Source organism: Belonocnema kinseyi, chromosome 7, assembly GCF_010883055.1.
Source record: "Belonocnema kinseyi isolate 2016_QV_RU_SX_M_011 chromosome 7, B_treatae_v1, whole genome shotgun sequence".
Lineage (NCBI taxonomy): Eukaryota > Metazoa > Arthropoda > Insecta > Hymenoptera > Cynipidae > Belonocnema > Belonocnema kinseyi.
In genome coordinates, this window is record NC_046663.1 from 41,509,696 (window position 1) to 41,516,552 (window position 6,857).

At 29.3% G+C, this 6,857-nt stretch overlaps 1 protein-coding gene across 1 annotated transcript in view; it reads left to right on the plus strand.

Annotated features, from left to right (window-relative positions):
• The first annotated feature begins 3,631 nt into the window (after positions 1-3,631).
• The window catches only part of LOC117177375, a 40,713-nt gene continuing 37,487 nt past the window's right edge, over positions 3,632-6,857 (plus strand). The window contains exon 1 of the mRNA XM_033368020.1: positions 3,632-4,506. The gene's annotated coding sequence lies outside the window, so the exon portion shown is untranslated. The remainder of the gene's footprint in view (positions 4,507-6,857) is intronic.

The following is a 6,857-nucleotide window of genomic DNA, read 5'->3' on the forward strand; positions in this document are numbered from 1 at the left end:
CATGGTATTTAGAAACTCAAACAATTTATCCTTATGACTTTTTTCTATAAAAAAAATGATCAGAGTTAGATCAGTTTCAAAATAAAAAACTAAAAAAACTAAAATGAACATTTGAAGCCAAGCAACGCATGATATAAAAAAAAGTTAAGAGAAGAAAAACATTGTCATTTTTTTGTCAAACTATGCAAGATACGTAAAAAATGAAAAAGCTAAAATTGCGCGCCCTAAAAAGACCTACAAGTTTATAATAAATCACTTTTCGATACGATGCATAGTTTTGTCTTTAGTCGTAAAAAACAGCATGAAAAATAATAAAAATTAAAATTTTTTGGACTAACGACACAAGCCACGAGAAAAAGTGAGACAAAACTTCTGCATTCAAAAAAGATCTATAATTTTTGATAGGATACGTAGTTTTTACTTTAGCCGTAAAAAATAACATTCAAAATAAAAATATTAAATTTTTTTGAAAAAACGACACAAGTACAAACTAAAATAATAAAATGCTAAACTAAACGAAACTATGCTATACTAACTATACTATACTATACTGAACTAAAAAATAAAATTTTTGGAGAAAGGACAGAAAAGATGAAAGAGGACATAGGATTCTATATAGGACCCTATATGGGAACACAATTTAAAGAAGAAAAAAAGAAACAAATATAAAAATAATCATGATAAATACAATTTGCTCTTTATTTTGAAATTTTTAAATAAGCAATCCCAGGCAAATTTTCATAAAAAATGTATTATATTTGGTATAAAAGTGTTGTGTATAATGTAGAAAAGTTGACATTTTGGACAAAATCGAGTGCAAAGCACGAGATACGTGATGACAACATGTTCGTTAAAGCAGAAAGAGCTTTAACAAAAGAGAGTTCAAAATCACAAAATTGCAGTTGTCGGTCCGTTGACCATTTATTTTAAAAGTTCTGTGCACGAATGTGGGAGCAATTCAAAGACTGAGCGCGGAGTGCGATTCTCATCAGTCGCGTGCCGTTGGTGCGCTCAAACTCCCGAGCTAAGCTCTTTTAACAAAAGAGAATTCACAATCACAAAATTACAGTGGTGGATGTTTTGATTCTTAATTTTAAAAGGTTTGCGCAAGAATTTGCGGAAATATAAAGACCAAGCGCGTAGCGCGAGGTAAAAACATAATCGAGCGCGAAGCGCGAGAACCAACAGTCAAAAATTGCCCAAATTGTTTAAAGTAGTTTACGGTTGGTCCCCTACCTAAAACATTGAACTAAGTGAAATTAGATTTAAAAGAAAGATCTTAAGTTGAGCCGAATGAACTTATCTAAGGTAAACCGAACATTACTGGGACAATGTAAAAAGTATGTGCAATACTGGGATAATAATAAATATCGTTGAGTAGCTTTTATATCACAACATAAATCATCAAAGTAACAATTTTCTAGTATTTTTGAAGTTCTCAACGTGAGTTGCGCAATTGCGTTTCCATTACTGAGACGGTCACTTTCGCCGTGTTTTTAATTAAATTTTGCAGTATTGTGTTAGTGACATATTAAAATCATTGTTTATAAGATCCACACTTACAGTTCAATTGATTATTTATTCTAAAAAAGTTGTTCACAGTAGTTTATTGAAACCTCCAATTCTAACCTCAAATTTTGCCAACTGCTTAGGTAGGTAATTTAATAGTAACTCATAAATTTAATTTTCCATTAAAATATTAATATTATCTATTTATTGTTTTAAACAAATTAAGTACATTAACTTTTCTGTGGAAAATGTATATTTTCGAATTAAAAATATAACAGTTTTGAAGGAAATTCATATTTTTTTATTAAATCCAACAGTTTGGTTGACATTTTTTTTCTTTCTTGACTAAAAAATCTTTTTTTATTAATATTTGAACTATTTTGTTGAAAATTCGTCTTTTTGGTTCTAAAATTAATCTTTTTAATTATAAATTTTATCTTTGTGAGCAAAAATGCAACTGTGATTGAAAATCAATCTGTTTAGGTTGAGGCTTTAACAGTTTAATCGAAAAGTCGTTTTTTAAAAAATTAATTTAACTGATTTTAATTTGTAATTAAATTCATTTTTGATTGAAATATTAACTTTCATATTTTTTGATCAGAATTCATCTTTTTTCGTTAACCTAATACTTCATTTTTCTAACAAATTGTTGAAATTTAAATTAAAAAATATTAATTTTCTACCAAAAAGATGAAGTAACTTGTAACCAAAACAGATACGATTTCTACCAAAAGAGATGATTTGTGATTCAAATTAGATTTTTCATTTTAAAAAAAGACAAAATATTTCAACCAAACAGTTACATTTTTGCTAAAAATATGAAGTTTATAATTAAAAATTAAATTTTCGAACAAAAAGACGAATTTTCAACAAAATAGATGAAATATCAATCAAAAAGATTTTTCAGTCAATGAAATTGTCATCCAAATAATAAAAATTTTAAACAAAAAATAATTAAGATTGTTTGCATACTTTTTTAAATGTATGTACTAATTTTAATTAGGATGAATTCTATATCAAAATTTACAACCAAACAATTAAATTTGCAAGTAAATCGATAATATTAATCTTATTAATGTTTATGATATTTAATATTAATCTAAAATATTAAATGTTAATGCACACTTACTAATTTCATTAAAAATTAATTCTATCAGTTACTATTAAATTACTCAAGGAGATTGCAAAATTTGAGGTTAGAATTGGAGGTTTCAATAAACTACTTTGAAGAACTTTTTTAGAATAAATAATCAATTGAACGGCAAGCGTGGAGCTTATAAACAATATTTTTAATGATAATAAATTTAATTTAATATTATCTTGTTATTTTGTTAAGCAACATGTTAACATGTTGATATGATTTTTATTAAAAAATAAAGAAAAATAAATTCCTTATGATTTATAACAATCCATTCTTGCTTTTTAATGTATCCTATAATTGTAAGTTATTTGTACCATTTTATTTTTATAAACCCCATTGGATTTTCCTTGTCCCAGTATTGGCTTATTGTGTGTCCCACTTACGGATACAACCCAAAATTCTAGTCCCACTAATGGGCGATCTGACTAGCTTAAAAAAATATCCATTTATATTATTTTACTATAAAATTAATAATATATTTTCTGCTCTAATTGATCAAATAATGTATGAGTCACTTATTGTAACGGTTTTTGTACAAAAAAGTTCTAATTGACCATTTTAAAATTGTGTTTATGTGAGTTAGCTTTTCGTATCTGTCCCAGTAATGGTCGGTTTACCTTACATGTTGAATGTCCAAACGATTAAACCTAGAAAAGATTTGAATTATTTAAACGTTTAACCGGTCAAAGACGGATCACTAACTTGGAGTCAAGATTAATAAATAAATTTCTTTTCACCAGGGTATGTTATTGTCACTATTGTCAGTCTCGATTTATTCTAGTCATGTAGAGTCTATTTTTAAGCATGGTAGTGAGAAGTGCAGCCTATTTTCGGTACGCATCTTGGGTGTACTTTTCGCGCGATATCAATGAGTCCAATCGCACTGTCAAGTTAAATCCTCTCTGTTGTCAGAAACTGATTCGTAGGGATATTAACGTACGTACCGGCCGGGAGAGAGGAGTCCAGTCCAGACGGTCCAGGCTAACTCTTCGGTCGTTCGTGCGATCGTTCCGTTCTTGGTAGCCCACTCTGACACACAGTCGTTCTAGTCTCTTTCGTCCAAGAGCATCCGCGTGAGTACTGTCTTAGAGCGTCCGTCTCGCCAAGTCAAGTCTTTCAGCATCCGCGTGAGCACTGTCTAACAGAGTCCGTCTCGCCAAGTCTTCCTCGCTCTTCCTCCTCCTCCTCTTATTCTTATCCTTATCCCAAAATTCCTATTTTTTAATCCCTTTTGTGTTCTCCAGTTTTCCCAAGACTTGAAATATTTGTAAAGTTCAGTCAATCAAAAGAGAATTAACATTGACCAACGTTCGGAAAAAGCGACCTGGTTTCAACTACGAAAATCGTTCTCCGAGGCACCTGGCACCAAGTTACCTGGTTCTTGCCACCCTCTGTCGTTCACCCTCTGCTCGCTGGTCAGAGGGTCAATCATCCCTTCTACCTGTCCACGGCTCGCACTTGCCGTTTTAACTGGCGATCGATTTCGCGAACCAGAAGCAAGAGACCACCTCCAACACTCCCGAGGAAATAGGCTCTCCAGAGTGCCAAGAAGAGAAAAAAGGAGGCCATCAAAAAGGGAAATCAGTTTCGAACTTTTTTGAGAAGGTTGGATCCTTCTGGATCCAAGGTCGTACAGAGTGTCATCGTGCCGATGTGGAACACTCGACGAAGGGGCTGCACCCGGTGTACCAAGGAGAAACCTAACGGAGAAGTCTCCGTCATCGAAAGAAGTCATTGAACAGGAAGAGACAAAATTTGGGAATTTGGAGGGAACTTGGGAATTCATCAGAGATCTGCATCTTCTAGATTTGCAACCCCCTGAGTAAAACGGAGGAACTCCGAGCTTCATTTGAAAGGTAAAATTGATTTTTTATTGTAATTGCATTCTCATCGGACAGAAGGTATAGGTCAATCTTTAAAACATATTTTATTGAAAGTGAAAATAGATCAGTGCTGGGTAAGTTACTTTTTTTTGAGTAAATAGTTACAGTCACTAGATACTGTAACCAAACAAATGATTTGTTAACAAAGTAGTTTAACTTTCAACCAAGTAGTTAAATTTAGTTACAATATTTTTTAATTTATATTTTTTACCAAAATAGATGAATATGAAATTTCAAACAAAATTGTCGTTATTTTTCAACCAAATAGTTAAAGTTTCAATAAAAGACTTAAATTTGCAACGAAAAAGTTAATTTTTCAATAAATAGTTTCATTTTCTACCAAAAATATTTGAATTTTCTTCACAAAAGAAAAATTAATTTTAAACAAAATATCTAAATTTTCAACCAAAGAGATGTATTTTTGACTAAAATTATGAATCTTCAAGCAAACAACTGAATGTTTAACAAAATATTTGAACTTTAAACAAATTAGTTAAATTTTTAACAAATTTCTTTTTTATAACATTTTTTTACCAAAAAAGTTAAATATGAATTTTCAACAAAGTTGTTCGTTATTTTTCAACTAAATAGTTGAACTTTCTACCAAAATAGTTGAATCTTCAACAAAATAAATGTATTTGCAACCACAGTAGATGAATTTTCAACGTAAAATATAATAATTGATATTATTTCTACCAGAAAGGATTTTAATTTTATATAAAGCAAAGTTGAATACAACAAAAAAAAAGGAATTTTCAACAAAAGAGCTGAATCCTTAAACAAATCAGATTAATTTTTTACAATAATGGATGAATTTTCGAAATAAATAAAAATTTTTAACGAAAAGAGATCATTTTTAAAATGAAAAAGCTGAATTTTGAACCAAGGAAAAAAATGTCCTAGAAATTGTTGAATTTCCAAACCAAAAGGACGAACTTTCTACAAAACAGTTGAATGTACAAATTAATTATGGATATTAATTTCGAACAAAAATGTTAATTTTCAACGAAAAAGTTCAATGCTCTACCACTACCATAAAAAAAGAATGGTCAATTAAAGAGTTAAATTTGCAAGAAAAAAGTTCATTTTCAATCAAATAGTTGAATTTTTGAAGAAAATATTTGAATTAGAAGAAAAATAATTTGATACGAGATGTATAAATTTTCAACAAAATAGTTAAATTTCTTACCAAAGTATTTTAATTTTCAATAATAAGAAAGAATTTGAAGCAAAATAGCTAAATTTTCAACCAAAAAGTTACATTTTCAACAGAAGATTTAAGTTCCCAACAAAAAAGTTAATTTTCAACCACATAGTTGAATTTTTCATCAAAACATTTTAATTTAAACAAAAAAATAATTTGAAACAAAATAGTTACATTTTCAACTAAAGAGATGAATTTTCAACGAAAAAGATGAATCTTCGACCAAACTGTTGAATTTCTAACAAAGTAGTTTAACTTTCAAGAAGTATTTTAATTTTCAACCAGAATAGACTAATTTTTAACGAAATAATCTTTAATCAAATCGGACTAATTGTCTACCAACATAGTTGAATTTTCATTAAAATGATTACATTTTTTCACCAAAAGAGATCAATTCTAAATCCAAAAAGCCGCATTTTGAAGCAAAAAAAAATCTGACCTATAAACTGTTAAGTTTTTAAACCAACAGGACGAATTTTTTACACAACAGTTGAGCTTTCAAACCGAAAATATGACTTTTCAACCAAAAAGTTGAACTTTCTTTCAAAGTACATGAATTTTCAACCAAGCTGTTCAATTTTCAACCAAAACAGATGAATTCTCAACGGCAAATATAATATTTGATATTGTTTGAACTAAAAAAGATTTTAATTTGAATCAATTAGAGTTGAATTTACCCACAAACGTCGAATTTTCACGAAAAAGCTGAATCCTTAAACCAGAAAAAAAAAACTAATTTTCTACCCATAAATAACCAATAATAAACGCCTCCAAAAAATTCTATAAATTACACATGGGGTCTCCTTGACCCCACTGATTTAAAATAGCTATCAAATCAAAAATAAACAATATTTTTGGCTAAAAAAATCGTCATTGATGTTGAAACGATATACAAAATAGAAATTAAATATTTGCAAAACCTCAGTGATAATTTAACTATCTGAAAAAATACTTGAAGCAAAAAAATGTAGACAATGGTATAAAAATCGAAAAATCCTTGGGGTCATAGTAATCCCAAGTGTCCTTCAACGGTAAATTGGTACATTAAATTAAACTGCTACTTTTCACCCAGCCTCAAAAATGTGTTAGCACACATACAAATGATAGGCTGGTTTTTAAA